General features: G+C 51.4%; 1 pseudogene; it reads left to right on the top strand.

The window, feature by feature from the left end:
• Nucleotides 1-9,598: 9,598 nt before the first annotated feature.
• The window catches only part of LOC115459786, a 107,839-nt pseudogene continuing 100,856 nt past the window's right edge, over nucleotides 9,599-16,581 (top strand).

Here is a 16,581-nt window from a genome sequence, read left to right as displayed (position 1 = left end):
TTCTGCACCCCAAGTGCATCACTCTACACTTCTTGGCATTACATTTTAACTTAACATTCCTTGTCATCAAGCAGATGAAGCCATTACGTATGGGTTTTGTCCATCAACAAGCAGGGGGAGATAGAGAGCACTCAACTTTCACAGTGCCTCATGGCCAGCCAGCTCCACTGCCTCTTCAGTATTCTCTATCTCCCCAAGCAGGGTGGCTGCAGCTTCTTCGATCTCCATCAAAAATCTGCCTGGGGGTGGCTCCTGGCTTGCCAGTTGTTAGCCGGGGTGTTAGAGGCTATAGCAGCTTCACTTTGAAGGCACATAGGTTAGCCGTTTCCCTGCCTTACCCATGCCCTCGTGGATGTGGACATATTAGCTTGCTTTTCCCTGTCCTTTCCCACTCAGTGGATGCAGGCACATTGGTTCGCCTTTCCCACTCATCTGAGCCTCCGGAGTTCTTATTACCTCTGCTTTCCTCACAGCGTTAAAAAAAAAAAAATGGAACAGAGGGTTTTCCTTTGATTCTTCTATTGGACCATTTGATTCTTCTATGGGACCAGAGCTGTGATACTCGGTCCGGTGAGGTAAGAGTGTTTTCTAACTCCTCCGGGGTGGGCCCGCGATCGGGGCGTTTTTGGCGCGAAACCGCCATTCTGAATTTTCCTGCCGTTTTCAGCGATGGCTGCAGAGAATGTAAGGCGCTGTTCCCGGTGTGGCAAGCGCAAATCAGCAGCGGGGCTCTGTAAATCGTGCTGTACAGGTGTAAGAGCAGGCCCGAGCATGGCGAGCGATGATTCTTCCCGCTCAGAGCTGGCAGCGGACGCCATTTTGAATTCGCCGCATGGCGCGGCCTCCGTAGAGACGGCGAGCCCTGAGCCCGGGTGGGGGGGGGGGGACCTCGAATTGAGGCTATTCAGGGAGTGGCTAGCCCCGGACGGGATCTGGGTGCCCAGGGCGATTTTTTCTCCCCTGATTTTGTGTTTATTGCATAAAGCATACATGCTGAAAAGAGCTCTCCCTCAAGAGTTGTTTGAGGCCCCTTCTACTACTACTACTACTATTTAGCATTTCTATAGTGCTACAAGGCATACGCAGCGCTGAACAAACATTCTATTTTGTGTCCCCCCCCCCCCCCCCCCCCCCGGTGGATTCTGGCCTTGGACTGCCCACTGAGGCTATTTTCCCTGATAATTGGCATAAAGAAAAGAGTAGAAGGGCTAATTCCCCTTCAGATTGTGGTGCACCTCCTCCCTCTCCCCCCCCCCCCCCCCCGGTCGGGCTGTGAGGATTCGGAGAGTTCTGCCAGGCCTTCGTGGTCTGAGGAGCCAGAGTCAGGTGCAGAATTACCACAGGATCTGGATGATCCCTCCGTGGTGAGGATTTTCCACCGTGATGAGCTGCCAGCGCTTATTTCAGATGCCCTACAGGTCCTTTCTATTGAAGAGCCTGACAGTGGCACGGCCTCCTCTGTGAATCCTAGGATGGCTAGTACCAAAAAGTCTGCTCGAGCCTTTCCTTTGCATGACTCCATCCAAGAGCTTATTTCCGCTCAGTGGGCTGACCCCGAGGGACCTTTGAAAGTTTCCAGGGCTATGGGGCAATTATACCCTCTGCGTGAGGAGCCTTTGGCTCGCTTTGCAATGCCTAAAGTAGATGCCCTAGTCACTGCGGTGACAAAGAGAACTACCCTCCCTGTGGAGAGCAACGTGCAAGCCGATTATCTAAGCAGGCATCAGCTCAATCCAGCAGAATGGGAACTAGCAGACTAAGTATTCCTGCAGATATGTGCCAAATGGGGCAAGCCCATGATGGATCTTATGGCGACCAGTTCCAATGCCAAAGTCCCGTGCTGCTTCAGCAGACGGAGAGATCCTCGCTCGGCAGGGTTGGATGCCTTGACTCAGCCCTGGCCTCCGGGCCTACTATATGCGTTCCCTCCGTGGCCCTTGATAGGTCGCGTGCTCCTGCGGATTCGGCTGCACCCAGGAGAAGTGGTCCTTATCGCCACGGATTGGCCCAAATGAGGCCTTGGTAAGCGGATCTCCGACAGATGCTAGTGGAGGCTCCCCTTCCTTTACCTTTGGTGTACTGAACCTGTTGTCACAGGGCCCGGTAGCCATGGAGGACGCTGCCGCTTTGGTCTTATGGCATGGTGATTGAGAGGGCGCAATTGAGGGACAAAGGCTATTCAAACACAGTCATTTCCACTCTCCTGCAGGCCCGCAAGCGTTCCACTTCCATGGCTTATGCCAGGATTTGGCTCCAGTTTGAGTCTTGGTGTGCTTCAAAAACAATCACACCCATGCGGGCTCCTGTCTCGCCGATTCTGGACTTTTTGCAGGATGGTGTACAAATAGGCTTGGCCTATAATTCCCTGCAGGTGGCAGCGTTGGCCTCCCTTCGTGGTAAGGTTGAAGGTGTGTCTTTTTAGCTGCTCATCCAGATGTGGCACGGTTTCTTAGTGGGGTGCTTCGGCTCCGGCCTTCCGTGCGAGCACCCTGTCCAGCTTGGAACCTGGGGCTAGTTTTGAAGGCCCTGCAGGCTTCTCCTTTTGAGCTGCTTCGGCGAGCATCGGAGAAAGATTTGACACTAAAGGCCGTTTTTTTTGTGGCCATTACTTCGGTGAGACGGGTGTCAGAGCTCCAGGCGCTGTCCTGTAGAGACCCATTTCTGCAATTTTCAGAGTCCGGAGTCATGGTTCGGACCGTGCCTTACTTTATGCCTAAGGTGGTTTCAGCATTTCACTTAAACCAGCCTATTTTCTTGCCCTCTTTTTCAGAGGAAGAGTTTCCAGAATCTTTTGGGCAGCTGCACCTTTTGGATATGCGCAGGACTCTGCTGCAGTATCTGCGATTTACTCTCTCTTTCAGGATCTATGATCATCTGTTTGTTTTGCTATCAGGTCCTCGCAGAGGGTCTCCAGCGTCTAAAGCCACTATTGCCCGCTGGCTCAAAGAAACTATCTTTTCAGCTTATCTGCTTGCCGGCCGGTCTCCGCCTGTAGCCTTTAAGGCGCATTCTACCAGAGCGATTTCTTCCTCTTGGGCTGAAACTGGAGCACCCTCTCATCAAGAGATATGCAGTACAGCAACATGGGCTTCTAAGCTCTCTTTTGCCCGACATTACAGGCTGGATGTGGCTGCTAGGAGGGATGCACGTTTTGGAGCACAAGTGCTAGCGCGTGGTGTGACCTGTTCCCACCCTATATAGGGATTGCTTTGTTACATCCCATACGTAATGGCTTCATCTGCTTGATGACAAGGAAGGGAAAATTAGGTTCTTACCTTGGTAATTTTCTTTCCTTTAATCATAGCAGATGAAGCCATGAGCCCTCCCTGTATGATTGTCTGTATGCTGTGAATCTGTTTCTCAGGTTTTGTTCTAATTTCCTGAAGTTCCTTCCTTGGGAGAAAGTTGGAAAACAGTCTTCAGGATTCATGTTCACTTATAGGAGGATGAGTCCATTCCCTCCAGTTTATGTTTTGGGAGGATGTTTATTCCCTCCAGGAGGTTGCGTTTATCCCCTCCAGTTATACAATAAGGAGGATGAGTTTATTCCCTCCAGGAGGATGTGTTCATTCCCTCCTTTTGAGTTCATGCACTTGTTAAGGGGCCATCGTTCGCTGTGAGGAAAGTTCATGTTATTCCCATTGCGGTTTGCCATACTGCTTTGGAAGCTTCAAATACTGAAGAGGCAGTGGAGCTAGCTGGCTAAGAGGGCACTGTGAAAAGTTGAGTGCTCTCTATCTCCCCCTGTTGGTTGATGGACACAACCCATACGTAATGGCTTCATCTGTTATGACTAAAGGAAAGAAAATTACCAAGGTAAGAACCTAATTTTCCCATATTTAAAGAAAAACAAAACAATGTGTTTTATGGGTACAAAACTTAATACATATATCTTTATAAAGTTTTAAATAGTGCTCATTTTTTTTTTTTGTGTATCACGACTCGAAGACTCGAGATATGTGTAGACACCCTTCCACCATCATAGCACTCCCTGCCCCGGGTCGATGTGAGACATTTCTGCTTCAAAACCACTCTGTGACTAAAACGTTGATCATTCGATGGGGCTCGCACCAGTTCCTGCATAGCAGGACCTATTGAGAACGCTAAGAAGACCCCCCTCCACAGCTAATGAAAGCTAAGTAGCTGCTGTTTGAAAGACTCCTCTTAAGACTGTTTAATTTGATTTATTATATCAGATAGCAGTGGAGGCAGGGAGTGCTATGATGGTGGAAGGGTGTATACACCTATTTCGAGTCGTTGTGATACACCAAAAAAACTGAGCACTATTTAAAACTTTATAAAGATATATGTATTAAGTTTTGTACACATAAAACACATTTTTGTTTTGTTTTTTTCTTTTGGTTTCTTTAAATATTAAGGCCCAGATGCACTAAACGTTTTTCATCGTTAAATGAGCCCTTAAGGAAGAATTTCCGATCCTTTCCATGCACTAAAGCCTATTTTTCGACGGTAGTAGCAGCTAACGAAAACGGAATGGAGATGAGCAATTAGTGTGAAAACCCCATTGAAACGACATGCACTAACCTTTTCCGATTGCCTTTACGCAGGAAAAAGGCAGGAAAACTAACGAGAGGTCTGGACCTCTCGTTAGGACAGCTCTGTGCCAGGAAAAAGTGTTAAGTGAAAAAACAAACTTTGAGCCAATCCCAGCGCATTAGAGCTAAAAGCGCTGTGATTGGTCCAAAGGACCTCAGAAAACACATAAAAAAATAAAAATAAAAAAAGGATCGGGAGGGGGCAAGGGCGCTCATCAGGAGCGTCCTGTACGGACGGCCTTGCCCCCCCCCCCGCTGCTCCCCACTTTCCGCCGCTCCCCCCACCCCGAAAAAGCAAACTTCTAGAAGCCCCTGCCCCCCTCCCTTCCTCACTACTCTGTCACCTCAGCTCCGCCTCCCGACATCCTCCGTCCGCGCCCCGCCCCCTTTTGGGGTCGTCGCCGCCATTCCCCTCCTCCATCGGGCCCCCCTTCCTCTTACCGGGCCCGTGCAGCGCCTCTCTCCTCTGTCCGAAGGCGCTGCACGGGCAAGAAGAACGCTGAATCAGCTGATGCCTGCCTTCGCGATGGCGCGTCTTTCTCCTGCTGCGCCCGCCCCTGTCTGACGTCAGTAACCTACGTAGGTTACTGACGTCAGACAGGGGCGGGCCCAGCAGGAGAAAGACGCTCTATCGAAGCTAGGCGAAGGCAGGCATCAGCTGATTCAGCGTTCTTCTTGCCCGTGCAGCGCCTTCGGACAGAGGAGAGAGGCGCTGCACGGGCCCGGTAAGAGGAAGGGGGGCCCGATGGAGGAGGGGAAATGGCGGCGACGACCCCAAAAGGGGGCGGGGCACGGACGGAGGATGTCGGGAGGCGGAGCTTAGGTGAGAGTAGTGAGGAAGGGAGGGGGGCAGGGGCTTCTAGAAGTTTGCTTTTTCGGGGTGGGGGGAGCGGCGGAAAGTGGGGAGCAGCGGGGGGGGGGAGGGCAAGACCGTCCGTACAGGACGCTCCTGATGAGCGCCCTTGCCCCCTCCCGATCCTTTTTTTATTTTTATTTTGATTTGGGAGCCATGTGCTTGCGATTTGACTGTGTTTTGAACGTTTCTGGCATGCGCAGAGCAGCCAGCATAACGCTTGGCTGCTTTGCGCATGCTTTACGAGCCGATTACCGACGGGGATTGGTGCATCGTTCTTTCCAATACCGCACCAAACTTTTTGGGGCTGTGTTTTTGGAGCATGCTTCGTTATTTTAAATTCGGTAAAGGTTTTAACGTTTCTGATTTTTTTACGTTTGCTTGATGCATCTACCCCTAAGTTTACTAAATAGAAACAGGAATTTGCTATAAACCCAGAATATTTAAAACATTAAATTTTAACTGCCATACCCTCGACCATTCTAAGGTTCAGAGATCCCTTCTCATCGTTACTACTCCCTCCAGGGTATCCATTCTATTGGCTATTTTCGTGTCATCCACAAAAAGGCACACCTTTCTTTCCAACCCTTCAGCAATGTCTCCCACTTACAAGGTCTGATTCAGTTAGGGGCAGTGACCCCGGTGCCTCCCGCCGAGCAAGGCTGCGGCCGATACTCCATCTACTTTGTGGTGCCACGAAAAGGTGGGTCCTTTCGCCCTATTCTGGACTTAAAAGAAGTGAACAAGTCCCTGAGAGTGCGGCATTTCCACATGGAATCCCTGCGCTCCGTCATTGCGGCGGTTCAGCCAGGAGAGTTTCTCACGTCTCTAGACGTGAAAGAAGCTTACTTGCACATACCGATTTGGCCCCCGCACCAGAAGTTTCTGAGGTTTGCGGTGTTGGGAAAACATTTCCAGTTCAGGGCCTTGCCTTTTGGCCTCGCCACAGCTCCCCGAACCTTTTCGAAGGCAATGGTGGTAGTAGCTGCTTTTCTCAGGCGAGAAGGTATCAGGGTTCACCCGTACCTAGACGACTGGCTCATCAGAGCAGACTCTGCAACAAAGAGCTTACAAGCTACAGCCAGAGTGGTCTCAGTACTGCAATCTCTAGGCTGGGTCGTCAATATGGCCAAAAGTCACCTTTCCCTTCACAATCTCTAGAGTTTTGGGGGGCCAGGTTCGACACAGTCTCGGGCTATGTGTTCCTACCCGAGCTAAGGCGGTGCAAGCTTCAGAATCAGGTCCGTCTGCTCCTGAGGATGCCCCGCCCGCGAGCTTGGGACATTGTCCAGCTGCTGGGATCGATGACAGCCACGATGGAAGTGGTACCCTGGGCGAGAGCGCACCTGAGACCTCTACAGTATTCCCTACTCCGGAGATGGTCTCCTATTTCTCAGGATTACCAATGCAGACTTACTTGGCTCCCTGCGGCCCGTCTCAGCATGGAGTGGTGGCTCTCGGACAGCATGCTGCGGCGAGGAATGCCGCTGACGCTCCCCGTTTGGTGCCTAGTGGTAACAGATGCCAGCCTGAAGGGCTGGGGCGCACACTGCAAGGGGAAGCATGCCCAGGGTCTATGGACACCCGAGGAGTCGGAGTGGTCCATCAACCGCCTAGAGTTGAAAGCGGTGTTTCCAGGCGCTTCTGGCCTTTCAAGTGACCCTGGAAGGATTGGCTGTCAGAGTGATGTCGGACAACACGACAACGGTGGCCTATATAAATCGACAAGGCGGAACAAGGTGCAGAGCACTAGCCACGCAGGCCGAACTGATTTGCCACTGGGCCGAGCTGCATCTTCAGTGTCTGTCGGCAGCTCATATTGCAGGTCAGAGCAGGCATCAGATCGATTATCTGAGCAGGCATCAGATCGATCCAGCAGAATGGAATCTGGCAGCCGAAGTATTCCTGCAGATCTGTGCCAAATGGGGCAAGCCCGTGATGGATCTAATGGCGACAAGTGCCAATACCAAAGTCCCGTGCTTCTTCAGCAGACGGAGAAATCCTCCATCTACTTTATGTGTTTCCCCCATGGCCCTTGATAGGGCGCCTGCTCTTGCGGATTCGGCTGCACCCAGGAGAAGTGGTCCTCATCGCCCCGGATTGGCCAAGGAGACCTTGGTATGCAGACCTCTGACAGATGCTCCTGGAGGCTCCTCTGCCGTTACCTCTGGTACCAAACCTGTTGACTCAGGGACCGGTAGCCATGGAGGACGCCGGCCGCTTTGGTCTTACGGCATGGCTATTGAGAGGGCGCAATTGAGGGATAAAGGTTATTCCAATAAAGTTATTTCCACTCTCCTGCAAGCCCGCAAGCGGTCCACTTCCGTGGCTTATGCCAGGATTTGGTGCCTGTTTGAGTCTTGGTGTGCTTCCAGAGCCATTGTTCCAATGCGGGCTCCTGTCTCGCCGATTCTGGACTTTTTGCAGGAAGGTGTACAAAAAGGCTTGGCCTATAATTCCCTGCGGGTGCAAGTGGCAGCATTGGCCTCCCTTCGTGGTAAGGTGGAAGGCGTGTCTTTGGCTGCTCACCCAGATGTGGCACGGTTTCTTAGAGGGGTGCTTCGGCTCCGACCTCCAGTGCGAGCACCCTGTCCAGCTTGGAACCTGGGGCTAGTTTTGAAAACCCTGCAGGCATCTCCTTTTGAGCCGCTTCGGCGAGCATCGGAGAAAGACTTGACACTGAAGGCCGTTTTTCTGGTGGCCATTACCTCGGCGAGACGGGTGTCAGAGCTCCAGGCGCTGTCCTGTAGAGACCCATTTCTGCAATTTTCAGAGTCCGGAGTCATGGTTCGGACCGTGCCTTACTTTATGCCTAAGGTGGTTTCAGCATTTCACTTAAACCAGCCTATTTTCTTGCCCTCTTTTTCAGAGGAAGAGTTTCCAGAATCTTTTGGGCAGCTGCACCTTTTGGATGTGCGCAGGACTCTGCTGCAGTATCTGCGAGTTACTAACTCTTTCAGGACTTCTGATCATCTGTTTGTTTTGCTATCCGGTTCTCGCAGAGGGTCTCCAGCGTCTAAAGCCACTGTTGCCCGCTGGCTCAAAGAAACTATCTTTTCAGCTTATCTGCTGGCCGGCAGGGTTCCGCCTGTAGCCTTTAAGGCACATTCTACTAGAGCGATTTCTTCCTCTTGGGCTGAAACTGGAGCACTCTCTCTTCAAGAGATATGCAGTGCAGCAACATAGGCTTCTAAGCTCTCCTTTGCCTGACATTACAGGCTGGATGTGGCTGCCAGGAGGGATGCGCGTTTTGGTGCACAAGTGCTAGCGCGTGGTGTGGCTTGTTCCCACCCTATCTAGGGATTGCTTTGTTACATCCCATACGTAATGGCTTCATCTGCTTGATGACAAGGAAGGGAAAATTAGGTTCTTACCTTGGTAATTTTCTTTCCTTTAGTCATAGCAGATGAAGCCATGAGCCCTCCCTGTATGATTGTATGCTGTGAATCTGTTTTTCAGGTTCTGTTCTAATTTCCTGAAGGTCCTTCCTTGGGAGAAAGGTGGAAAACAATCTTCAGGATTCATGTTCAGTTTAAATTTAGGAGGATGTGTTCATTCCCTCCAGCATGTTTTTTTTTTTGGAGGATGTGTTGATTCTCTCCAGGAGGCACGTGTGTTCCCCTCCAGTTCTATAAATAGGAGGATGAGTTCATTCCCTCCAGTGTGTTGGGAGGATGTGTGTTCCCCTCCACTTATACAATAAGGAGGATGTGCATTCCCTCCTTTGAGTTCATGCCCTTGTGATGGGCCATCGTTCGCTGTGAGGAAAGCTCTTGTGATTCCCATTGCGGTTTGCCATACTGCTTTGGAAGCTTCAAATACTGAAGAGGCAGTGGAGCTAGCTGGCCAAGAGGGCACTGTGAAAGTTTGAGTGCTATCTCCCCTGCTGGTTGATGGACATAACCCATACGTAATGGCTTCATCTGCTATGACTAAAGGAAAGAAAATTACCAAGGTAAGAACCTAATTTTCCCATGTGCATTTAAAATATTTTTTTTAAAGAATATTTTTGCATATTAAATTGTTTGAACTGTATGTGAGTGCATAAATCTGCCTCTGAATTCCTGCAGAATTTTGTAACGTTTTGCTGCTGTGGGTACAACCTTGATTTTGGTATTGATGTTTTAATAGCAGCATGGCTTGCAGACTGAATCTAAAGCTAGTAAGGATGTGATACTTCTCGTTTTAGGCAACATTTGATGATGTGGCGATTTATTTTTCTTCGGAGGAGTGGAGCCAATTAGATGAAGATCAGAAGACAATTTACAGACATGTGATGGAAGACAATTACCAAATTATGATTTCATTAGGTATGAATTACTTACAAATTACTGGGACCAGAGACAATTAGCGTTCATTGTCTTCTTGACCTTAAATAACACACTGAGCTCTGATGGGATTTTCTCCTAGGGCAAACAGGATATCAAGTAGATGGCATCATACCACAGAAGCCTACACATGAAAGTTTTCTCTAGCTTTACATTGTTAAAGGGAAGGGATTTTGAGCTTGTGCCTTTTCAGTAGTAGCTTAAAGTGCTTTACACTCAAGAAAAGTTTGATGGTAGACAGTTTCTTTCTGTTTAAGAAGATCACGCATCTACATCTTGTAATATAAATTTGCTTGTTAGTTGGAAATGTGTGCTTATTTACTATCAATAAAAAACGTTGGAACATAAAAAAAAGTGCTTTACACTTGTGTACAGTAGTATTTTCCTGTTTTCAGAAGTCTTACAACCTGAGGCAATGGAAGACTGTGACCTGCCCAAGATCACAATTCCTTACCATCCAAAGCAGACCAGTCTAGAATCAATGGATTATACCCATCGGCCAGCAGATGGAGACAAAGATCAGTGAGCTATGCACTGTGCAGCCACAGCTCATTCCATAGCATCCCACAGATCAATTCATTGACTGGTGGGTTATGTCCCTCTGCCAGCAGGTGGAGATAGAACTTCTGAGGTTCACTATATGTGGTCATATGCAGCCACCCAAACCTCAGTATTCTCTCTATCTGGCAGGTGGAGGGTCATAACTCTGCAGCTCTGGTTTCTGGGGTCCTCACCCGTTCCCTCGAGCCGAGTTGAGCTTCCCTTAGAGGGTTGAGAGCTCCCATTTCTGGTGAGCAGGGTACACCTGGTGGGGCCAGGTTCCCCCCCCCCCCCCCGACCCCTTCTTCGAGATCCACGTGAGTCAGTGCCTTTATTCTGTCGAAAACAAAAACAACCGGCACTCTCAATAAGCAGGGTTTAATTCCTGGTGGTGGTGATTGTGTGGGGGAGCAGTTCTGCTGATCCGATGGCAGCTCCCTCTGAAACGGTGATTTGCTGCTTCTGGTGTGGGAGCCAGAGAGCAGCATCAGGAATTTGTTTATCCTGCCCTCGCGGTTCTCTTAATGGGGAATGTTCGGGCGACGTACATGGCCATTCAGAGCATGTAGAGGTCAGAGTTGGCGGACTCCTCCAGCCGTGCTGTTTCAATCACGGAGGGGGATGATTTTGGCGCCATTTCTTCCCGGGCGGCTTTGGGCTCGGCAGTGGAGGCCGCCTTCTCTCTCAGCTCTTCGTGTGCATTGCCTGACACTGTTTTTGTGGCTGTGCAGGGGAGCGCCGGCGTGCCTTGTTTTTCAAGCTGTTCCTCCTGGGCTGGTCTCTCCCGGTGCCATTTTGTGTCCCTCTTCTCGTGGGGAAGCTCAGACTGCAGCCATGGCTGCAGGTCATCCTGTGGATTCAGCGCCTGGATCCTCTATTCTGGAGACAGACACACTGCAGATGGGAGGAAGGAATTTTGGGGCTGCTGAAGTTCCTTTTTCCCCTGAATTTCTGCTTTTGATGCACAAAGCCTTCCTCCTCAAGTTCTCCGGATGGCCCGCTAAGGCAGCTCCCGTGGCCCCCTTGGATGAGTTGGCCACATCCCCCCCCCCCCCCCCTCCCTTTTGCTGGCTAAGCGATCATGTTGATGATGGCCAGTTGTCCTGTGTTTCACAGCTGGCTAAATCAGATTTGTTAGAAGATGGCGAGCTACGACTGATGGGGGGATGATCCTACGGCAGTGTGGCTTTTTCGCCAGTAGGAGCTCCCAGCCCTTATTGTTCAGGCTCTGGAGGTTTTGAACATCTCTCCTCTTGATGGCGGTCCCTCGGCCGCAATGATCCATGAGGCAATGAGGATGCTTATCGCAGCACAATGGGACACGCCTGAGGCAGGTTTGCAGGTGGGAGCCATGGTGCGCCCGTATCCGCTCCCGGAGGGGAATGTGGAGGCCTTGCGTCTCCCCACAGTGGATTCCTTGATCATGGCCATCACTAAGAAGACCACTTTGCCCATGGTGGACGGCATGGCCCTCAAGGATCCTCGGGACAGGAAGTTGGAATCCTTCCTGAAGATGTCATTTGAAGTAGCCAATTTGTTTCTCCAGGCGTCGGTTTGCGGTTCGTATGCAGCCAGGGTATGCCTTTTTTGTGGAGAGAAGTTGGACAAGATTGTCATGGACCTGGGAGACTCCAAGGGTCTTCGTTTTCCTGAAGATAAGCCGAAGGCCAGCCCTCAAGCGGGAACTTCACGTTCCTGTATTAGGGAGGCCTGCCATTATCAGCTGAGCAGGTTCGGTTCCTGTGGGAAAATGCATTTTTCCAAGAAACATCAGCCATTTCGTGGGGATCTCCACTCAGGCGGTGCTTCCTCGAGAGCAGCTACTGGAGCTCATGCCCAATGATGGGGCCCTGATCCATCTCCCATCAATGATAGGGGGGGCGGCTGTCCCTTTTTCTGGGAGAATGGACCAGGGTGACTTCAAACTAGTGGGTCCTGGAAGTGATCTGAGACTGGTACAAGTTTGGAAGTTTTTCGACTGCTGGCAGGATTTTTCGTGGAGTCTCTTTGCAAAGCACCGCACAAAGTGGCAGTGGTCAGAGAGACTCTCAAGGTGTTGGTCAGTCTCGGGGCAGTTGCTCCCATGCCAGTGGAGGAACAGTTTTTAGGCCATTACTCCATCTACTTTGTGGTGCCCTAAAAAGTTGGATCCTATCATCCTGTACTCAACTTCAAGGGCGTAAACCGTACTCTGCAAGTGCATCACTTTCGCAGAGAAACTCTCCGGTTATGGCCGCGGTTCAGCCCAGTGAGTTCTTGACCTCCCTCGATCTCAAGGAGGCTTACTTACACATTCCCATTTGACCCCCTCATCACCGGTTTCTGTGTTTTTTGGTCTTGGGCCACCACTTTCAGTTTCGTGCCTTGCCTTTTGTTCTGGCGTCGGTGCCAAGGACCTTCTCCAAGGTCATGGTACTAGTTGTGTCTTTTCTGCGGAAAGAAGGGGGTGCAGGTGCACCCTTACTTGGATGATTGGCTGATTCGGGCCCCTTCGTACCAGGAGAGAGTACAGGCAACAGAGAGGGTTATGTGTCTCCTGCGTTCGTTGGGTTGGATTGTCAACTTGGACAAGAGCCACCTGGTCCCAACCCGATCCCTGGAATATCTGGGTGTGCTGTTCGATATCCTGATGGGCTGTTGAAAGTGGCCAGGGCTATGGGTCAGCTTTACTCTCTGCTTGAGGAGCACTTGGCCCCCTTGGGGATGCCTAAAGTGGATGCATTGGTCACTGCGGTGACAAAAAAGACCACTCTCCCAGTAGAGGGAGGGGTGGCTTTGAAAGACATGCAGGACCGGTGGCTGGAGTCTGCGCTAAAGCGGTCCTGTGAAATTGTGGGCCTGGTTTCAAGGGCATCTATTTGCAGTTCCTATGCAGCCTGGGCATGTCGTTCCTGGCTACAGCAGGCGGTGGAACAGCCCGCCGATGGTGCGGGTCCCCTTTCTGAGGTTGGCCCGTGGATGGAGTCGGCCTTTCATTTTTGGCTGACGCCCTTTATGATCTGGTCAGAGCTTCGGCTAAACAGATGTCTGTGGCAGTGTCATTGGGCGGCTGACATGGCTTCTAAGCAAAGACTGGTGAGGCTACCCTTTCGGGGCCTCCTGTTATTTGGAGAGGAATTGGAGAAGATTATGAAAGACCTGGGGGTCTCTAAACCCCGGCGGTTACCTGAGGATAGGCCGAGGCCTTCTTCCAAAGGTTCAGTGTTTCCCTCCTCTTCCAGATCTCGCTTCCGTGAAGCTCGCAGGTATCGCCCGGGGATCTCTGCTGGGTTTTTTCAACATTCCCATTTTCAGCAGAGGAACTCCTTTCGCTCGGAGAAACGTTCCGCAGGGACCGATTCAAGGCCAGGAGTTCAGGGGCGTCCACAATGATGGGACGCCAGTCCACTCTTCCATGCCTGCAATAGGAGGACGCCTTTCCCTCTTTCTAGAGGAGTGGACCAAGATTACCTCGGATCAGTGGGTCCTGGACCTGATCAGAGAAGGTTACCGACTGGAATTTGGTGCCCTGGTAAGAGACGTGTTTGTGGAGTCCTGATGCGGAACTGGTAGAGGAGACCTTACAAGTCTTGCTGCACCTCGGAGCAGTGGTCCCGGTGCCTCCCGCTGAACGTGGCTGCGGCCACTATTCCGTTAATTTTGTCGTGCCTCGAAAAGGCGGGTCCTACCTGGCCTCCACACCAGCGGTTCCTCCGCTTTTCGGTGTTGGGAAAACATTTCCAGTTTTGGGCCTTGCCTTTCGGCCTAGCCACAGCTCCCCGTACCTTTTCCAAAGTAATGGTGGTCGTAGCTGCGTGCCTCGGGCAAGAGGGTATCAGAGTTCATTCACCCTTATCTCGACGACTGGCTCATCAGAGCGGATTCGGCAACCGAGAGTCGTCTTGCCGGAGTGGTGGCAGTCCTGCAGGCGTTAGGCTGGATGGTCAATATACCCAAACGTCGCCTGACCCCCTCTCAGTCTCTTGAGTATTTGGGGGTCCGTTTTGACACTGCCTCGGGGTTTGTCTTTCTCCCCGATCAAAGGCGGTGCAAGCTTCAGAATCAAGTCCGTCTGCTCCTGTGGATGCCTTGCCCGCGAGCTTGGGACTTTGTCCAGCTGCTGGGGTCGATGACAGCCGCCTTGGAGGTGTGGTGCCTTGGGTGAGAGCGCATATGAGGCCTCTTCAGATTGCCCTGCTTCAACAATGGTCTCCGATGTCCCAGGAATATCAACGCAGACTAACGTTGCTCCCTGCGGCCCGGCTCAGTATGGAGTGGTGGCTCTCCGACAGGATGCTGCGCCAAGGAATGCCTCTTGCGCTTCCTTCTTGGTGCCTGGTGATAACAGATGCCAGCCTTATGGGCTGGGGAGCGCATTGAGGAGGAGTGGCCTAGTGGTTAGGTTGGTGGACTCTGGTCCTGGGGAACTGAGTTCGATTCCCACTTCAGGCACGGGCAGCTCCTTGTGACTCTGGGCAAGTCACTTAACCCTCCATTGCCCCAGGTACAAATAAGTACCTGTATATGTAAGCCGCATTGAGCCTGCCATGAGTGGGAAAGCGTGGGGTACAAATGTAACAACAACAAAAAAAGCTATGCCCAGGGTCTGACACCCGTGGAAGAGGGGTGGTCCATCAATCACTTGGAACTGAGAGCGATATTCTAGGCTCTTATGGCCTTTCAAAAGACTCTGAAGGGGCTCGCTGTCCAGGTTCTGTCAGACAACACAACAGCTGTGGCATACATAAATCGTCAGGGAGGCACTCAGTGTAGGGCCCTGGGCGCAGAGGCCGCTCAGATTTGCTACTGGGCCGAGCGACACCTGCATCTTCTGTCAGCAGCTCACATAGCCGGTCAGAGCAATGTGCAAGCTGATTTTCTCAGCAGGCATCAAATCAACCCGGCGGAATGGGAACTGGCAGAAGAAGTTTTTCTTCAGATTTGTGCCAAATGGGGGTCTCCCGGAATGGATCTAATGGCGTCAAGTGCAAACGCCAAAGTACCTTTCTTTTTCAGCAGAAGGAGACATCCTCACTTGGCGGGGTTAGATGCTCTGGCTCAACCCTGGCCCTCGGGACTCCTTTATGTGTTCCCTCCTTGGCCCTTGATAGGGCAAGTCTTACTGAGGATTCGACAGCACCGAGGTCTGGTGATTCTCATCGCTCCAGATTGGCCAAGGCGTCCGTGGTATGCAGATCTCCGCCGCATGTTGGTGGACGCTCCGGTTTATTTGCCCCTGGTGCCGAACCTGTTGGTTCAGGGTCCGGTGTCTATGGAGGATCCCTGCTGATTTGGTCTTACGGCCTGGCTATTGAGAGACAAGGGTTACTCTAACAAGGTCATCTCCACTCTCTTGCAGGCCCGCAAGCAGTCCATCTCTGCAGCTTATGCTCGGATCTGGCGCAAATTTTAGGCATGGGGTGTTTGAAAGGAGATCACTCCCACGCAGGCTACAGTCTCGATAGTGCTGGACTTTTTTTGCAGGAGGGCTTACAAAAAGGCCTGGCTTACAATTCCCTGCGGGTTCAAGTGGCAGCATTATCATGCTATCGAGGGAAAGTTGCTGGCTTGTCCGTTGCTGCTCATCCGGACATTGCCCAGTTTCTCATAGGGGTGTTTAGGCTCCGTCCCCCCATCTGGTTGCCCTGTCCGGCCTGGAACCTGGGGCTGGTGTTGAAGGTTCTTCAGTGTTCGCCCTTCGAGCCGCTTAAGCGAGCTTCAGAAAAGGATGCGACTCTTAAGACAGTCTTTTTGGTGGCCGTGACATTGGCTACAATTCTCGGAGTCCGGAGTAAAGATATGTACGGTGCCTTCCTTCCTGCCTAAAGTGGTTTCAGCGTTTCACCTGAACCAGCCCATTATTCTTCCTTCCTTTTCCTAGGGAAGAGTTCCCGGACTCCTTTGGGTAGTTACATCTTCTGGGCGCTGGTGCAGTATTTACAGATGTCAAATGACTTCAGGACTTCTGATCACCTTTTTGTCTTGTTGTCAGGTCCTCGATGTGGATGCCTGGCATCTAAGGCCAATATAGCCCGTTGGCTCAAGGAAGTCATTTTTTCTGCGTATTTGCTTTTAGGTCGGTCTCCACCTGAAGCGTTTAAGGTGCATTCCACGAGAGCAATTTCCTCCTCGTGGGCTGAAACGGGCGCACTCTCTCTTCAAGAGATCTGTAGTGGGGTACTTGGGCTTCTCAGCTCTCATTTGTCCGGCATTACAGGCTGGATGTTGCAGCAAAGCAGGACGCGATTTTTGGAGCACAAGTGCTTGCTCGCGGTGTGGCCTGCTCCCACCCTATTTAGGGAGTGCTTTTGTACATCCCATCAGT

Source organism: Microcaecilia unicolor, unplaced genomic scaffold (assembly GCF_901765095.1).
Source record: "Microcaecilia unicolor unplaced genomic scaffold, aMicUni1.1, whole genome shotgun sequence".
In the NCBI taxonomy this organism is placed as follows: domain Eukaryota; kingdom Metazoa; phylum Chordata; class Amphibia; order Gymnophiona; family Siphonopidae; genus Microcaecilia; species Microcaecilia unicolor.
This window is presented reverse-complemented; position numbering and strand designations above follow the sequence as displayed.